Source organism: Notolabrus celidotus, chromosome 9 (assembly GCF_009762535.1).
Source record: "Notolabrus celidotus isolate fNotCel1 chromosome 9, fNotCel1.pri, whole genome shotgun sequence".
Lineage (NCBI taxonomy): Eukaryota > Metazoa > Chordata > Actinopteri > Labriformes > Labridae > Notolabrus > Notolabrus celidotus.
Genome location: NC_048280.1, coordinates 21,482,105 through 21,502,418, shown reverse-complemented (window position 1 = coordinate 21,502,418; position 20,314 = coordinate 21,482,105). Strand labels below are relative to the sequence as shown.

Below are 20,314 nucleotides of genomic sequence, written 5' to 3'. Positions count from 1 at the left end.
TACAGCAATGAGCTAGTCCTGAGGGTAAGCATTAACACACAGATTTGAGTATTAAACACATTGAGAAATAGCACAGTTTGCTTTGTACAGCAGAAACATGTTAATTCAAACCAGCTGGGAGTGAATGATGCAGTAGGGTGGAGGAGGAACTATTTCTAAATCCTGTTTTAGGATTTAGTAATAGTAATAATTCACATTATTAATCTTGGAGGGCAAGTATTGGAGCTAAATTAAGAAGCATATTTTTAACCAGCATGTTTATAGCCATGTTGCAATATGCCTCTGTTGTTGGCAATTTTGTTATGTGGGTCAGTTTGTTGGCCGGTCTATCACCAAACTGAAATATCAGACTGCTTGTCACATTCTCCACTTCACACACACACACACACACATATTTACACACTGATGGCAGAGGCTGCTTCGTAAAGAGACCTATCAATATCAATCACATTCACATTCATCTTGCCCAAGGACATTTCAACATGGGGACTACATGTGCTGGGATCAAGCCACCAACCTTCTGATTGAGAGACAACTAACTCTACCACTGAGCCACAAAGCCCTCCAAATCCCCAAAAATCAATCCAGTCAATACTTGCGTTTATCATTAGTGACATTTCAATCACCTTCGGAAGTTTTTTGTCTGCAAAGCTAATAAGCAAGCAACTGCTAACATACCAAACTCAGATTTTGAACACAGTGAAAATTATATCTGCACTAAGTGAAAATTAGCATGTCTTTGTGATGAAAAAAAGATTGCACCAAGAAACAATGCTATGACAATGCACAGCCTAGAGAGCACAGAGCAGCTAGCATGGCTGAAAGTCTTTTTAGTTTATGATAAGTTATAGGGTAAATAAAGTGCCTCACTAGAACTAGCAGGTACATTTTGTATACTTGTATACTTGTACATCTGAAACATGTACACAGAAACAAGGCAATCAGCATTTATATTGATTACAGAAGATAATCTGTCCCTCTGTTCATCTTTCTCTATCATGAGGTCAGAGGTAATGGAAAGGAAGGTTGACATTGGAGTAGGGCTGGGCGATAAAACGATAATGATATTTATTTTTATCAATACAAATATGACAAGTATACGATAAAACGTTGATATATTTAAAACTGTAATTACACCCCCCCCCCCCCCCAACCACTGGAAAGGGATTGTGTCTTAAACAGCCAATCATGTCACAGGGTAAGAGTTGGCAGGCTTAACATAGTGACACTGGAAAAAACGTAAACACCAGCTCATAGCAGAGTTAAAACATGCTCGACAAGAAAAGCCACTAAACTTAATTAGTTAAGATACTTTGGCTATGTACTAGACTATTAAATCCCAGATACAAGCTAACAAACTGTCTGGTTTCTTCAACTTTCACTCAGGAGAAAAAAATCTGCCTTTAAAATGATATGAAAGAGTGATTTCATATTTACCTTGAAAATTATCGATATCGACTGATATGAAAATGTTATCGTGATAACATCTTTTTCAATATTTCCCAGCACTACATCGGAGGCTCTTTAGTTCAAGTCTGTTTTTTCTAAAAACTACAAAAGAGTACCATTTTCCTTCTCTTCTGCCTCTTAAGTTGTTTTCTTTGTAAGCAAGAAGACAAGAAGACACAGCTGACCAGACCAGCACAAAGCTGGTTTGACAGATAGAGTGAAAGACACTGATAAAAAAAAAGAGAGAAGCAAGAGGAGCAATGTAGAAAACAACAACAGCAGGATTGAAACACATACAGACAAAAAGGCAGAAGTCTCTCTCATTCTCTCACTCACTCACTCACTCACTCACTCACTCACTCACTCACTCACTCAGAAAAACAGCATACAAAAACCACAGCTTATGCGGTCCCAAGCACTTGCACAATCTGTCAATCTTTTCAGCCACAGACATCATTAACACAAACGCACTTAGGCTCTTTTTTTTTTTTTTTTACACACGCAAACATAACCAAGCATTGCAAATTCTCGACCACTCCCATATGTTGGGACTTTACTGACCAAACTTCAGGCTTTCAATTAGACAGCCACAACTATGTGCCTCGCCTTCCTCTCCACCCTCTTCCGCTACTTTCTCTCATGCTCACCCTTTTCCCCCTTCCTCTTCCACACCCAGAGCACGGCTGCAGGGAAGGGTAGATGGAGGAGCTGAGAGTGCAAGAAAGTGCAACAGATTAATGAAGAGAGGGTATAAAATCAATAGCAAATGAGCTGAGAGAGGGCTAAAGTATGTGAGACAATGAAATGTGATGACAAAGATAAGAAGAGGGATTAAGAGCAACAAATGGACTGAATATGGGTGAATGGATAAAATGGAGTGTTTGGAGAAAGGATGGTGTCAGGAACTTTACACAACATATCATCTATTTGCGTAAACCCATTCCACATATTCACAGCCAGGACAGCCATTTTCTAATGAAATCATGCTCAATGTGGGAAGTTGACACGTACTAATACCAAACTGTGGGGTTTCAGGTTGTAAGTCATGTTTTTGTAAATTATCTGACAAGCATCATTTCACTGCTTTTTGATTGACAAACTTCAGAAGAGATAACAAAGGGTGAAAAATCCTTTTAAGTTTAACTCTAGCTAACAATAAGTCAGCAGAAAAGTACATTCCTCTCTCAAAACTATGTTAGCCAGGATTGTATGCGTTAGCTTCTATATCATGAAACTCTACCAAACGGTACATTCAAGCTAAGATTACTGTATATCAGCTGGAAGTACATTTCTAGCTAACATGATTATCTAGTGAAGAGCTGAGTATCATTGATAGTCTGACTGAAGCTAACATATGCTGTTTCAACTGAAATATGGGCAGACGTCCCTCCAGATTTAAACTTGCAAAGCAATAGCAAAGTGGTGACACGATAATGACTTGTCATTAGGGATGCACAATTTTATCTGCACGTTATTGGTATCGGTCGATATTGGTGCGCGCTTAGACTTTAAGGTGCAGACCGGTGCAGACAGACCTCAGCGAATCTGCGTCGGTCAGCTTGCAATGCGCTTGTGCATCCTTTGGAACGTAACATTCTTCCGGTCTCAAACGATGAAGCCCATGCGGAAGTGTTATAAACTGCAATACATCGAGAATCCGCTTGAGGCTGGCTGCAGAAAGACCGGAAACCATAGAGACATGAATGGGAAAAAGACGATCTTTGCAGCATTAATAAACATGTTTACAGCCTGGTTCAAAAAACAGCTTGGCCCTACAAAGCTAATCTGTCTAATGACACACACTGCAGGGGGGGGGGGGATTTTTTGCTAACGTGACGGTTCAGAAGATATTAAGATTATGATTTTTTGCCCAAATAGGGACATGACTGACGTGACTCCCGGTGGGGAACACATAGCTGTTAGTTAGGAGGCTCACACTACGTCACACTCTGCCTGGTTGTGTTCCGCATTTCCAATATGGCTGCTGCCGTCGATTGGCTTCAAAACAGCTCTCAGGAACAGATGGGTGATGTCACGGATACTACGTCCATATTTTATACAGTCTATGTTTTACCCAGATACAGTGATGCTATTTTTTGATTGGCTGTTGGGTAGCTATATTCCTGCCTTTCTTTTTGATTAGCTGGTGCGAGGCAAGCTACTTCTGAAGGAAAAGCGGCGTAACTTGGTGGTCGTTGTCCTAGTAATTATTGTGCGTGAGAAATACAAAGTGTGGCGTGTGAGCGTGTGAACAGGTTGAAATGTGTGTGTCTCACGCCCAATTCATGAGACTTGAGAGCCCTGTGTTATGATTGTCTCAGGGAGAGCATCATCCTGAATTTCGTTTGAAAGCATGTCATGAATAAATATGCAGCTTTAAGTATTTTTCTTATTTTGCACAAGAAATTAATATAACATAACAAATGTGATAAGAGTATCACCATAATACTGTACGCTAATTCCAATACACAAGAGAATTGATGATCTCTGCAATAAGGTGTGCGGAAAAAAATATTGGTATCGGCCAAATGAGTTGTAAAATATCAGCATATCCGATATTGGCAATAAATCCAATATCGAGCATCCCTACTTGTCATGTATCCTCACTTTGTACATCTCACATCCTTGACTTCAACAGTACAGCATTAAATCAGTATTTGAGCCTCCCACCCTTTGCATGATGTTGGAGGAAAATGGCAGCTGTGCGAGTATTATAAATAGCCACAGACACATACCACATTACATATAAAACACAGGATATAAACAAATCTGAAATGATTTACAGACACACATAGCCTGGGATAAAAAGAAGACGGATAACAGACAACAACCACTAACCAAACCCAGACCACTCAGAACAATGATCCAATTCACCAAACAACATCCCTCCAGTGTCACAGCGACTCCAGCTGCAGTTGGGAAACAACAGTGAAGGGAGCTGGTTTGGTACTGGTCATGAAAGAGGGAGAGGCGGGGGGAGCGAAACAGTAACAGGGTGGAGTGTTCACATTTGGCTTTTTACGACAGAAAATCTAGCTACAAAGCAGTCCAAGTCTGTTTTCTGCCAGAACATGGACTCCAAGGCCCCTCTCTTATGTCAAAGTGCGTTGGTACCCTGGTGAAGGTGCCAACCCAATGATGTCATTATTGAGGTTTGATTGCTTTATAGTTCAACAACCAGCTATAGCTGGAACACCATGAACTCTCCCCCTCCTTTCTTGACAAGCTTATGCATTCAATTATTGCTGACAATAGAGACCGTTTCAGCTCTGCCTGCATGGATAACTCTGTGTGTATTTGAGGGCCTGTCCACACTTGTGCTTGTGTGTGCGAGTGTGTGTCCAAATGACTTTGCAGCCAGCTGTTCTCACACAAAGGCAGTGTGTTTCAATGCAGCTGGGTCCCAGAAGACAGGAGGTGGAGTCAAATGCTAAAGTGCTAACGACAGAAATAGTTTAGATGGGTGCATGTGACCGAAATAATTTTTTACATAAAAGCAAAAAGGGAAGGAATTAGCGTACGTACTCAAACAAGTGCACACAAGTAAAACTGTGCAGAGTTGTCTCTTTTTGGCCCTAAGGAGAGAAACAGTAGAGTGTATTTGATGCTGTAAAACAAATTGCTCAGAGCTTCAGGAGAGTACAGGGAGCTTAGACTCTGCCAAGCAGTGATCACTCCTGCAATTTATGGACACACTAAAGCTTGATGGTTCTTACACGGCTGTGCACACTCAGCCTAATACACAAGGTCTACATTATCATATAGTAGCACAGTAGGAGGTGGAAGAAGGAGCAAGCCAGCAAATTAAATTGCAGAATCATCTGCAGGCAATGTAAAGGTGATAATTACAGGAAGTGTGTGCGTTGGTATCTCTACTGTATGAGATCACTGTGTGTGGTCTCCCAGCAAATAACTAACAGGCTGGAGGAATATAGATTTATGATATGCTGTGTGCAGGTTCCAGACTGAGCTCATAAATAACTGTGCGATTGAGAAAAACGTATACAATCAACCTACAGGGTAGTTTGTTATGACAGATTCAGCAGGAACCCCCTTTTGTTTCTTTACCAGTTCACCTCTAAGAGGACTGAAGGGGGGAGAAACTGGGCTGCATTTACAAAACATAAAATAATACCATATTCCGATATAACAAGCTGGACTGTAAAATAAAATGAGATATAAAAGACCATAAAAGGCTACAAAGTCAGTCTTTTGGAATCTCTGAATACAAGACGTGCTAAAAAGAAGTGTGTCGGTAATAATTGTGTTCTGTAGCAGGCTTTGTGCCATAGTTGTGTGTGTTTCAAAGTTATTAGGTGTATCTGACCCACAGTTCATACAGAGAAATTAGGTTGAAAAAGGACCTGGACTGTCACAAAGCAGCCTCTTTTTCCACGTTAACAGTCACGGAGAAACCCTCTTGTGACTAATTGGCAGCCTGGACTGTCAGGAGCCTTCAAGAGGCAATTAATGAATCCACAAAGACCCACAGCGATATTGTAACCTCATCTGTGAGCTTTTCTGGCACAGACGGTGCTGTGCACTGCAGGCCTGGATCACACTCAACTACTGACTATCATATAAGTTGTTACTGTATTATCAACTGATTAGACAGCTTTCCCTGCAAGCCACAAGCCCACACAGCGAAAGAAGAGGAGAGTTTAGGGAAAGGACGGGTATGGAGCAGGTCTTTCTAAGCCCCTGATCAAAGCCCGCTGTGATCCCTCTTAATGAGAGTGCTCTGCTAGTACATCCCTAAGTGGGGAGATAGACTAAATGGGATTTAATCACATTAAAAGACACATGTGAGGCAAATGGGTCCTGATTTGACATCGTATTTCACTGTGTGCTGGAATTTTCACATGTCAGACTTGTCATATCCTGCTGTGTCTTCAACACACTGAATTTTTTTAAAGAGAGATTTTAAGTATGAGCTGAATTTGGCTGATGCTTATGGTGACAGTAAGAGTATTTTGGCATAATATCTTGTCTTAAACAAAAATAAGTTGATTCTCAAAAAACCTATAGGAGAGTTTATCTTTATGTATGGGTGAAAGTGTCACTGTTACTGAAAGCCCTCACTTTGAAAAGTTTCCTCACACCTTGTGAACAAAGAGAAATAAAACACAACCGAATGTGGCCTTGTGTCCAAGTTGGTCAACCAAACCTGGTGCATTTTGGTGCACATCTTATACCGTAACTTGGCAGCTGTGCTAAGTTATTTGGTGTCAAACAAGGAAAATGATACTGTTGACTTTGGTCACTGTGTATTTCACAGTAACCTTCATAGAGTTCAAATTCAGGGCTCTAAATTCAGGTATTTGCCTGAAATGCAACAAGTATTCCTCGAAGCAGCATATTTACAAAAATGAGATATTCATTTTGGCAAATGTTGGAATAAGAGTCAACTATTCCAATAAAATATGAAGCTGAACCAACACTTACATCTGTAGGGAGAACACTAAGGGTGGACAAAACAAGAGAACTCTTTGATATATTTTTCTTTTCTGTTAGCAATCATGAAGGTAAAATTAGGTGTTTTACCACAAAAACGATTTAAGTTTGTGATTTGGAAACATGTTCAAGTTCCTGAATGTATAAGAAGGACATGAGAGGGGACCAGTTTATGTTGAGATATAAATAAATACAGATTATACCAGATAAATGCAGTGTTTTTTACATATAACATAGTCCTGCATAATAAGAGACAAATATGGGATGTGAGATAACATTGTTCCAGACTCAGATAAAAGTATGGAGTTTGATAAATAAACAGATATAAAAGAATTCATACGAGTCACAACTCGTCTATCATCTGTCCTTCATGTTTGACATTATACCAGAGGCCCTCCTGAATCCAAAATAAATCTCAAAGAATTTCAATAATTTTACGCATGCTGAGTGAAAGAGCTGTGATTATTTACGTAGAATAATATTCTTAATTATCATGATACATTATTATAGACATTTGCTGTCCCATGTGTTTATCGCAAATGCTCATATTGAAATTCACTCTGCAGCCCCACTGGGAATGAAAACAGATTCTAGTAACGGGCAAATGGCAGATAAGGAGCAGCTAAAATGACATAGGGAGGGTTCAATCAGTGAGAGGTCACAGTGCCATAGTTTCCCGAAGGAGAGTGGCTCCCCTGCTGGGTCCCCTACCATTAAGCTCCTTTTCATCCTCATGGGGTGGCAACTTATCTCACCACCACAAACCCATCCTAACACTTCCTGAGCATGACGCCGTAACACAGTTGTAAAGCTCTCATTAGTTGGCTTTACGAATAAGCGCATCCGAACTCCATAGCCAATGGAGAGTTTCATCGGACTGACACAATTTCAGTGGCACAATGCACACAGGCACACGCAAACACAAATTCACACATCCACACAATGCTCGCCTCAGTAATCCTCAGCTTTCCTCCTCAGGACTAATTAGCTGAGCCGGTCTAACTAGCATGCCAAACTCTCCTCCCAGAGTCTTTTACCCCATGCTCTTTTTACTACACATCAGACATGCATGGAGTGGTGCAGACATGTGCAAAGCATGCTGGGCAAAGACCTCAGCAATACTGATCAACCTGAAAATACATGAATCTTATCCCTAAGCCTACATTTAGCAGACCACTTTAAACTGTGTACAATCAAACCTTACCAGTAAAACATATTTTAAAGTTATTTTCTTGGGACATTTTTGCCTTTATTGGATAGGACAGCTGATGAGAGACAGGAAATGATGGGAGTAGAGAGTGGGAGAAGACACGCAGCCACTGGCTGTGGCTGGGAGTTTGAGCCAGTGACCACTGAGACAAGGACTGCAGCCTCTATACATGTCACAAATAAACCATAGGCCAACGGTGACCCACAAATCCAACACCTTTGCTAATTCTTAAGTTTGGTAGATCTCTGTCTGCCATCAAAATGGACACATGAAAGAATACAAGATTTAAGATGTGTTTATATCTTGGATTTTTTGGCATTGAAGTTTGCGAAATTAATAGTTCTGCACAAAAATCCAGTCTAAATTGCAAACACATAACACTTCCATTTAAATGTACCCAGCTTCCTGTTATAAAAAAAGGATTAAATAATGTAATTTGCAGCGATAGCTTGCCATGCCAGGAGTGTTTTTTGACTGACAGCTTCACTAACAAGATTTTTATTTATATCCAGTTAAACCACAGATGGTCGCTACTCTAATCTTGCTTCTTATCTTTTTTACACTTCTCTGTAAACCCAACATTATAGGGCTGAAAGTAATGAGAGGATGTAGTTAACCTCACTTTGTTGTCCCAACCTGTATTGGAATATTATAGACAATGTAAGTGCGGACACTTTTTGTGTCTGTCTCTCTCTTATATTTGCTGTGCTCTCTCTTAGCCCCTTCTCTAGCTGAGAGCCTTTCACTGTAGTCAAACCTACTTTTATCACTCTCTATTATTCATCATCACTGTTGCCTCTGTTGCCTTATTTAGACTTTATAACCACATGTGTATATAATCTCATGTGCTGCCCCCACGTGAGATCTGTTAGAGCGGAGGCAAGGTCCATGACGATGCACTATACAGAGACGAGCGATAACAAAACTGCAAATTCTCTGCTTGTGTACTTGTGTATCAGCATGTCCTTGAATAAATATCGACCAGCGAGAGCCCAGAAGTGAAAGTGAAGTGAATTCATTATAATATTCATGAAGCTGCAGAACATCTAAGGCGAGTCAAAGCAAAGAAGGATATGACTAAACTGACCCTCAGCCCTCTGCCCTGAGGGGAAAAAGGCAAAGAAAGGGACAGATGAAGCACAGCTGGAGGGTGGGTCTATCCGTTTGTAGAGAGAGGGGGATATAACTTGATGAAAGCCAGTTATATTGCAATTAAACGCAGAATTGTTTCATGGCCAGAGTTGGAAAAACCTCTGATAAGGGGCCAAAGGCCAGAGATTTTGGGATCCTTGAAATTATCATACTGGGCCCCACCCCTTCATTACTGCCTATGTTTGAATATTTTTAAGGCCCCTGTCAGCCATGTGCCTTTGAGATTGTCAAAACATTTCTCCCACTACTGTGCCCCATGTCTCTGATTCTTTAAATCTGGTATAGATATTAGTAAGTACACCAGACTGAACAGATACCATTATTTGTTGTCCTTGAGAAAAAATAAGTAACGCAACAAGACAACAGCATACACAGCAACTTGCAAACACAGATATCTTATGACGATGAATGGTGGAAACTGCCATTACAGAGTGACGGATAAGAACAGATTTCAGGTTATTTATCATGAGATATACAACAACAATTATCTGTGCCTTGCAGAGAAATTGAAATTAGTCTGAGCACGTATAATGAGGCAATATGGATTTTCATTACACAGGAAAATCGCACCAATAAAAGTCCTTTGTTTACAGAATGCAAGGCTTAGTTTCAGTGGGAAGCACTTGAGCTGCTGTACAGGGTTAGGAGAAGTATATGTCCACAGCTGTTGGTGTTAATATGTATTCTGATGACATTAGAATGCAGTTAATAACCTGTTATACAAGATATTATGGGAATCAGTATGAGAAAGGAAACAATAGTAGCCATATATCTCTAATAACACAGTTGAATGAATTCGAAATTACAGTATTCTTACAATAAACTGTCAGCAACATAAGTTAAGGTCTCTTGTTACAAAAATAAAGACTTCTCTGGTATAAAAACTGATTCAGGATCTGAAATGTAAGACGCCACACTGCCTTTTTATGGAGGATAGTTTTACAGCCTTGTGGTGTACTATTAATTAATGGCTGCCATGAATTAGGAGCTGAGGAATATTGCCACCACAGGATAATAAAAGTAGTATTTGTTTCACTGCCTTGATTAATGTCGCCCCCATTTATGTCACAGGGAACACGTGTAAGGTGAGATCCACTCACAGCCCCCCTCACTCTGTCACTGTGGCTCCTGCCTGCTGCCACTTCACAGCACTCACAGCCTGCTCTAGTTACTAATGGTACACATTAACCCTTGGAGTATCTGTGTCTATGGGTTGTGCATAACATGCATCTGTGTGTATGTGTATATGTGTGTGTAGAGGCACGTGAGACACAGTGAGAAGCTTAGTTAGGGACAGCACATTGGTGAATAAGGGAGAACAAGAGAGGGGATATAATTAATTGCAAAATGTGTGCATGAGCATTACTGTGTGTGAGTAAGTGCGTGTGTATGGCTCTTATCTGTGCCCCACAGAACAACTTGAGCAGATTTGGGGGTCCGCATTTACATACACGCCAGGCAAACTAGGGGAAAACTCTGAACTTCCTCATTTACTGCATCACTTATCTACACACACTAACACTGCACACATAGACATAAGATTTACACAATCATTATTCAGCTTCAACAGAACTATTCACAGCAGTCTATCTGCTGACATGCAAATGTAGCAGGCTGACGTGAGCAGAGCTGCTGTGGGTCTCACACCCAACAAGTTCAAATGAAACCCATTTGTCTTTCCTGCTTCTCTCTGTGCTGTGAGAGGACGAGCACAAGGCATTCTTTTACACTGGATTCATTACCATACCCACATATGATATACAAATTAATAACACCAATGTTTGTTTAAATCAAGGCAAAAGACCCCATACAACATCAATACTTGCTTGACATTCATTATAGCTTAAAATCATCTAAAATGGAAGTATAATTGATGGAGGCTCTTCTAAAAACACAGCAGGGTGTAAAAACAGCAATGAAATATTATTGTTGGTCTTTGAAAAATAAATATGTTATATGTTTGGTATCTTAAACTAGGTGTATATAGGTTATAAATATGTTTTCTGAATATTGACTCAGGCCAAAATAATGTATTAATAGATGTGACCAAATGCTGAGCAGTCAGTGACTGTCAGACCTCTGTCTTCCACACTGGAAAAAACAAGACAGGTGTTCTTGTATCATACTCATCTCTGTCAGTTTACAGTCCCACAAATTTAGAAAAAATGACTCAGTATAAAATGTTTCATTGTTATTACTCAGGAGCAGACCAGATTGAGTCGTGCATTATTTTGGGGATGAAACCTTTACACGTTCTCTTGCTCTGTGCATTGTCTGTCACACACAATCCTCCCTGTCTGAAACATATGCAAAACAATGTGCGATAAGGAATCATGTGAGCAGCATGGTGTGTGAAAGAAATGATGGTGTGAGTGCATGCGTGTGTGACTTTATCTTTAAAATTATTATTATCGATTCAATACGGTCATGACAGCATTTCATCAGAGAGCTATGGGAGAAGGATGGAGTGTAGCTTGGATGGATTATCCATTATGTTAGATCTCTTCTGATCTTTCTGATCTGGTGTGTGTGTGTGTGTGTGTGTGTGTGTGTGTGTGTGTGTGTGTGTGTGTGTGTGTGTGTGTGTGTGTGTGTGTTTATTTGTATGTGTGTTAGTGTGTGAACTATTTGCTGCATCGCTCATATCAGCAACACACAGGCAATTCCACTAAACAAACATAACCTAATCATGGATTGGTGGAGCAGAAGCAGCATAAAATCAAAGAACGCTTGCTGCACACACATACGCTCGCACACACACACACACACACACACACACACACACACAACAGGTAGCAGGTATAACAGCGTGTCAAACAGCGCAGTAAGAATGACTGACAGCTCTGCATCTGCTTCAGACCGACATAATAGATAGACTTGGAACCGCTGCCAGCAGCTCTGCATTAGCTGCTTGTCTGATTATCTGTCTGCAGGACTGCGCTCTCTCCTCCATGACCATCAATCCCTTCACAATCTGCCTCTGCATCGTCAGGTCATCACTCCGCTCTAATTGTCTGTCTGTCTTGTGTTTGTCCATCATTCCCTTTCTCGTCCTCTGAATCAGCAACTACAGACCAGACTATTAATCTCCTGCAGCACAAGTATAAATGTTGTCCAGTGTGTGATTCTTACTATACAGGTTTTCCCTATTACAAACACCTCTTTCCCAACTCTCTTCTGTCTCTTACTCTTTTTCCTTGTCTTTTTGAAGCGCACATGTCAGGACAAATCCACTGAGGGCTCTGCCACTCTGCATGCAACAACATTTGCTTCTAAAAGGAGAAAGAAAAATAGGACAGAACACCACAGAAAGGGCTCAGCCATGGCATGTCATGTCAGAGCTCTTTTTGAACTTGCCTTTTGTGTGTGTCTGTGTATGTGTGTGTGCATTTCAACCCAGGAACTGAAAGTAGAAGATGGGAGCCAAAGTTTGCAAGAGATGGTGTGAAAAAGTAGAAACCCTCAGAGAGAGTAAGAGTGTGTTTGCATAAGTAGAGTTAAAAGATCTAAATTGAAAGGGCAGAGAAGCAATACTGTGGCAGAGTAGAGTATAAGTGGCTCATTTTTCAAACTATTCCTTAGACAACTGGTTCAAGGAGAAACACTCACACACACACAAAGAACAAACTCAAATTCAACCCTCTCCTCCTTCTCTATGGCTGCTGTAATGCTGCACACACCACATAAAATAATGTATTGCTGTACCCCCCTGTGTTTTTAAGGCTTGGTGAGGATGTCCTGCCTAGTCCTAGCAACCGCCTCCTGGGAGAAAAAGCAACGGACAACATCAGCAGAGAAAACAGAATGACCTCTGCTGCAGCACAGAGCAGGGGCAAAGAGAGGGAGAGAAAAAATACACACACGTGACTGCAGAGGTGAGGGAAGCGAAGGAGAGAGAGACATATAGAACAGAGGAGACATTGGAGATCATGATAGACAGGTAGAGAGACAGAAGGCTGTGTGGACAGACAGAGACTTGACTGCAGAAAGAACCTCTGCAGTAAGTGGTTATTGATTGGAAGACACGGGCCGAAGGATTCCTTACCCGGTGAACTGACACAGGATGCCGACTTGTATAATTGCAATGAAAAGCAGAAGCCAAAATGCATTTAACTGTAAACAGGACAGGTTTGACTGCAGCTTGCACCAAAACTTCTTAACCCTTCATGACAAACGCATCAGAGAGGCTGTTACGAGCTCTGGCACTTCAGTGACCTTTTCACTACTAATGATCTGAGATGTTTGTGGTCAGAACAGCAGCACAGACAAAATGAATACCCACCACATGATTTGAGCTCTCTATGAGCTGCACACACACACACACACACACACACACACACACACACACACACACACACACACACACACACACACACACACACACACACACACACACACACACACACACACACACACACACACACACAAGAAAGAGATCCAGACACAGATGCGTGCAGGCTTATTTCCAGAAATGAAAAGATCACATTTGACATGCTCTTTTAATCTTTGAGTGATGTTGATGCAGGTGACCTTTTAAAATCAACATGAGACTTAAATCTGAACTTTCTCTCACATCAGGAAGCAGTCTGTCATTAGGGAAACTGAAGGCAATCAACAGACAGACATGCAGCCAGTTGTTTTGGTTAATCCAAACATGGATTGAGTTTCAGTGGTGACAACAAAGTTGATTATAGGAAGTGGTCAGAGCTAACAGTTGGTCAAAAGCTATGAAACTAAGAAACTAACGACCGCCTGCCACACAGACTTGGGAAGAAAACTAAGTGGAGGGTAAAATTTACTTGAAGCAGCTTTTTTTACTGCACTTTTCTGTGGTTCTGCATGCATGGGTCTGAGAGGAACTGCCTTCTAAAATAGAAATATGAATGCATCACAGACGTGCCTTTACTTTTCGGACTGGCATTATAAGAGCCACATAGTTTTATGTGAAAACCATGGAATATATGTTTTACTCCTGCTAAAAAGAGCTACAAAAAAATATTGCCATTAGTAAAGGTCTTCTCTACTCCAGTATTCAGCTAGTGTGGCTATTTTTGTACTGCCAATTTGAGGCGTTTAGGAAAGATTTATTCTCAGCAGAGGGGAAAGGTTGACGCCTGGGAGATGTAAGTCATTATTGCAGTAATATCCTGCAGTTGTCACACTGTTCCTACTCTGAGAGGCTTGGTGAGATGTCACAGTGCAGTCAGACAACATGAAATTCAGAATCCCTGTATGCCCCTACTGATGTAACCATTTACTCCAGCAAGCCACAATTTAAGCACAGAAAGAGAGATGTTTCATGCAGAAGCTTCGGAGAGCGAGTTATTCAAGGTGGCAAAGAAACTAATTAATGTGAAAGTATTAGTATTGAACATGTCATTGTACCCAGGGGGATTGTAATAAAAGTAACACTGCCTGTCCAGAATTGAAAAAAAAGCACACCTACCACTTACAGACACTTATGAAACAGATTGGACCAAACTCTGTTGGCAATCTTGCAGTTTAAACAGAACTTTATTATCAATATAGTGAATGACTTGGATTAAAAGACATGACAGACTCAACACATCATTAGGAACTACTAAATCTTATGCACGTGTTATTATTAACGCCTAAAGCATGTGTATTTTAAAACAGTTAATCTATCATTCACTTAATCCTCCTCCACAAGAAAGATATGGTGAGAGATTGAGAGCACCCATTCTGAAAGTTTGCATTTCATGAATCACATCCGCTGATTGAATAAACTTCAAGCCGAATACATTAAAACATCTCACTGACACAATGTAGGTCCAAGTAGGTTGAGTTCATGGAACAGACCTGGGGAATAAACAAGACACCTTAAAACTCCACGTTTTTAAACGGGGGCGTCGTGTCTTTTCGAATAGATTGAACAACACTTCATAAGAATAAACTTGCAACATTAAACAGGCTACTCGATCCCAAGAGATGTCACGCAATATCTTGGTATTATACGGACAGACTGCGTAAGCTGACGATGACGACTTAACCTCAAGTGACGTGTTTAAGTACAGATGACAGGCGATTTCCGTTTCACCTTTATTTCAAACTCTCTGAATCTTTCTCTAATTAACATTGGGAAACAAACAAATAGACCTTACCATTTGATTCATTGAGTTATTCATCCTATTAAACCAGGAGCAGTCCGCGTCCCAACTCTCCAAAACTGGCAGCACGAGCTCTTTACGCAACACCAAGGTCCGTTAACGTCCCACACTCAGCGTGAAATACCTTCACTCAGATTTTCCCTTTAGGGGCTCCTCAATTTGAAGACAAAAACAATATTAAAAACACTGTCAGTCCGTGGATTGCTGCCGTTTATCAGCCTCTGAAGTTGTTAAGGATCCACGCGGAAATCACAACCCGCTCTCTTGGAAATGTGGGAACGACAGCAGTCATGTGTGTGCATTCCTCTCTCTGAGTTGTCTTTTTCATCATCATAAGCGTCATTGTCGTCGTCCAAGCAGCTCCACAGCTCCAAGTCCGGAATCAAACACACAACATCGCTAGCAGCACAAGGAAAGGACGCAGAGTGACCGACTGATGGACCAACCGAGAGCCGTTTCTGAGGAGGCGGGTGTGTGTAGCTATGTGTGTGTGCCCGTGTGTGTGTTTGTAATCCATGTGCAGCTGCGTGCAGGCAGAGGAGAGCAAACTGTCATTTGTACCCTGGGACCTCCAGGGGTCCTTGAGGAGAATCCCAGGGGCGCTCGTAGCGGTTTCCAGGAGCAGAGTCACCCCAGTATTATTCAGCAGACATACTAAGTGAGAACATTTTACTAGGAGTACATTTTCTCAGGGGTTTGTCGTTCAGTCCACTGAAGCCTACACACTGACAAGCACTTCAGTGTGGTTCCCTGTCAAATCTTTTAAGATGGCAGTGCATGGTTTCAAGCTATTTGAAAAAAGTGACATAAGAGGGATTTGGCAGCTCTGTGTTTAGTTTGAAGTGGGTTGCAACTGTGTCAGTAAAATGCACTGTGGTCGCTCTGTGCCTACACCGCCCACTGTGGAAAAAGGCAGTTTGTCTTTTTTTGAGTTATGACTCAACTTTTTTTTTTTACAAGGCACTGGTCAATAAGGAGTTTGGATTGCTGAGCAGTGCAGGCGAAACATTCCTTTTTCCTCATATCCTTGCACCATGTTGTCAAATAGAATACAATTTCCCATGCAATTACACAGGGAAACAAGTCTTTTAAACTATGCACTTATTTATATGATTTCTTGGCAATATGTATACCTGACTCAAAATGTAGTCAGTCTTCAGATCAGTCTTCATGCTATCAGTTTTCTGTTAGCATTGACTGTAATTAGCATTAGCTGAAATCGTTTCAAGACAAGCCTGGATTAAGTATTTAACCATTAAACTAACTAACTAACTGAGCTATAGCAAGTGGCAGCTCAGCTCTCATGCACCAAATCACAGAGAGGAAACTGCTCTGTCCAGTATTTTCAATGGTTTTATTTACTATCAACTTGCTCTGTAGAGAAGGAGACCTATGTGGAAAGTAGGGCTGGTAGAAACCAAGCGGCAACCTCCGGTCTAAAAATATGAGTCCAATCTGGAAGTGCTAAAAACTGCAGTTCATCGAGGATCCGCTTGAGGCTGGCTCCAGAAGTACCGGAAACCACATACACACCAATTCAAAAAAGCCGATCTTTACAGCAGAAATAAACATGTTTACAGCCTGGTACAAAAGATGAGTAAAGTCTGGATAGTCGATCGGCACACACTGTATGGGAGGTGAATATTTTCTAAAGCAGCAATTTCAAAGATATTGAGATCACGAGTCTTCCAATGAGAGGCACAGCTGACTTGATTGACAGGCGGGGACACTGTAGCTGTTGGCTAGGAGGCTCAAAGCCCGCCTTTTTACGTCACAATCGCTCAACAGCAGCAATATGGCTGCCACCGCCGATTGGCCTCAAAACAGCGATTCAGAAACAGATGGGTGCTGTCACGGATACTACGTCCATAATTTCTACAGTCTATGGTAGAAACCCTGAAAAATACTGCCCAAAGAACAAGCCAAGCACCAACAAGGATGGTAGCAGCAACTCAGCTAGCAGCCCCCTTGTCCACCCAAAGCTACAGTTTTTTTTTCTGGGGGAGATTTTTATGGTTAATCCTGCCACTATCAAGTTAAAACCTGGCAAAATGAATGCTGGAGGATAATTTTGAGACACTGCAGATAAATTTGGTCTGCCATGCTCTGCATTCAATGACGAAGATTAAAATTAGGTGCCACTAATAAAATGTGATTCATCTCTGGGTGTCCTCCAAAGTTGATGAGAAAAGTCAATCTTAGGAAGGCATCTGTCATGAAAATGTAATTTTCTGTTTGGAACCAGGCAATGCATTAGATCAAAACCTAGTCTAAAAAGAAAAATAATCTGTCTGAAACAAAACACTGCGGATATAATGTTGGACAGTAATCTAAAGTTGGTGCATTCATATGAAATTCTATTGACAACACAACATTTAATTTCAGAGAAAATACAAATGTTCATCTGTCTTCCTGTTTCCTCTCTTTCTCTGTCCCTGCCTTTCCTTATTGCCAAGCCCATATGTGTGTGCCGGGAAGTTGCTGTGCAGCGGAGTGTATCGCCTTGTCCACCAGTGATGTATGAGAGTGATTTGTGGGCAGGTCGAAACGGAAAACACAGACGAGTCTGGCTGGAATTAAGTGTGGAAATAAACCACTGAGTGGGACTTTTGGCTGCAGGAAATCCACAATGGAGGACTACTAATGGAGTGTTCAGGGCATCTTTTGCAAATGCACCAATGGTATGAAAAATTCATCTGCAGGAAATGATTGTAGAGCATCAAACATTTTACCCATTCTTATGGCTTTAGCATTTTCCTAAATGTCAGCACAGAGAATTGGATGCAATCAGAAAACCCCAGCATTTGTTTTGTTGTGTGTTTGTAGGAGAGATGAAAAGAAGAATGAGATGAACAGTCCAGAGATGCAGCAGATGACATGTAGGAGGATCAGGTTGGAGGAGGAGAGAGTCAGTCTGTGGGCAAGCAGCCTCAGCTAATGGCAACAAAGTCCATCTCAGTGGTGCAATGATACATCTGTGTGTCTGGCTGGGTGAAAGCAGCTCTTTACCTTTAGCTTGGGACAACAGAAGAGGAGAGAGGGTGTGTTGTCATAAAACTGAGTTCACTGAGGGAGCTGAGGACACTCCCATAGAAGTTAAGAGCATTAAAAATAAAAGCAAGAATACTAACAAAGTCATTCAGTATTTAACATTTTCTTTCAGCCCTCTTACATAAATCCATCTCCCCTCCTCTTTGTTTTAGTGTACATGTGCAACAAAAACAAGATGAGCCTTGATAATTTAGGACTTAAAGCTGTAAATATCCTACGGTTAATCAGATTAAGGTTTCATCAGCAAGTAGTCGTGCCATGTAGCCAGCCAGAGGAGTGCTGTCAGAGACAAATTTACACTGACAGTTCACTGGCGGGTTCGGGAAACAACACGAGTGAGTGACATTTCCAACACAAACAAAACAGTGGTGGCTCAAACTGTCCACCTGTTTAAAAAGGAACATTATATTGGACAAACAAGGGCCCACTATTAATCTGTGAAATTATTTTAGGAATCTGAACAAAAGACACCGATTAGCAGAGTCAGCTGTGGTTTTCCCGTGCTGAATGAGTCACTGCCAGCTGAGTGAATGGTAGCATCATTCCCACTGTCATTACCCTGCATTTCACAGGATGAGAGGATGGACTCACACACTCAGCCTCCCAAGCATTTCCTATTGACTTTTCCCAAACAAGCATTGCTCTTCCTTTTTCCTCTCTCCCTTCCTTCTATACTGTAGATAGAAGCGCCTGTTCTTGCCATGTGTCTAATAATAGAACATCATTTTACATACCAGCTCTGTTTAATTTCTAATCCTTGTATAAGCATTTAAAGGAACGAAATCTTAATTCCTATCACTGCCTGGAGGAGTAACTTCACAGCAAATAAGATTAACAATTTTCACACTTAAGGCTTGTGCAGATTTAAATCTGGTGCTTTTGTTGACAGCAGCTGTAGAGAGGCAGGCCTGTGTTTCTATTTCACAGATTTTACACGCTTTTATTCACAGCCCTTTGCTTGAATAAAGGTCTCACAAGGTAAATTCACATTAAGTGACCCAAAGGAACTAAAGCATATGGACAAGCTTCAATTGTTTTATTGCAGGGTACTAGAATAAGAGCATTAATAGAGGTGTGAGCTTTTTCTTTCCTTGCTTGCAGCAATATTTAAACCAGTGTTTCTCTTGCGGCGGCACAGCAGGACATTCATTACAATTATTTAGCTTAATAATGTAGAACATGTGGATTACACTTTGCAGTATTGTGCATGACTAAAATGTCTGTTTTAACAAGGTGCATTTGAATTATTGGTCTGAAACTGGGCCTGAAGCAGGGATTCTATGGAAGCTGAATGGTACGTCCATTTGGACTGTGCAAACACATAAACTGCATTCTTATTATTTTCATCTCTTATTTTCTGCCTTTGAATCATTGTATGGAAACAAAATCCCCTGTGTTAGATGAGACATGCAAGGAGAAAACAGTTTCACCCACATCTTTCATTAAGTTGGGCAGTTTATCAGCCCCCTATTGGCCACATGAAGGCACTGCAACATCCACAGAAACTGAAGCCACATCATTCACTTCTTTGGATTTCAATGCTGCCCTTTGAACTTACTCAAGGACTTAAGAGCATGCCTGTTTTTTTAGGTATCCTGAGGACATAGCACTGTCATGACATTAGCATCACAGGCTTATATGGTTCAAGCTTCTTACAAGGAGATAATCACTCATCTCCCATCAGAGGTACTCTGCAAACCCCTTTCATGCAGTCACTAACCATAGCATTATTTGCTGGAACAGTATGACTGAAAGATGAGAAATAAAAAATCATCACAATTTATAATTGACAACAGTGTTATGCAAGCTAAATCAACAGAGATCAAATGCAAGGCTTAATATACAGTCAGTCCTCAGTGTCCCCTCAGTG

The 20,314-nt window shown here is 41.0% G+C and overlaps 1 protein-coding gene and 1 long non-coding RNA gene across 3 annotated transcripts in view; one reads left to right on the top strand and one right to left on the bottom strand.

The window, feature by feature from the left end:
• rtkn (rhotekin) overlaps positions 1-20,314 on the bottom strand; it is a 64,600-nt gene that overhangs the window by 16,298 nt on the left and 27,988 nt on the right.
• Positions 15,318-18,531, top strand: LOC117819195. Of its 2 annotated transcripts, none has more exons than XR_004632479.1 (3): positions 15,318-16,051; positions 17,850-18,074; positions 18,220-18,531. It is a non-coding gene; the product is annotated as an uncharacterized LOC117819195 (long non-coding RNA). The 2 variants fall into 2 exon arrangements; XR_004632478.1 differs by having other exon boundaries at positions 15,319-15,863.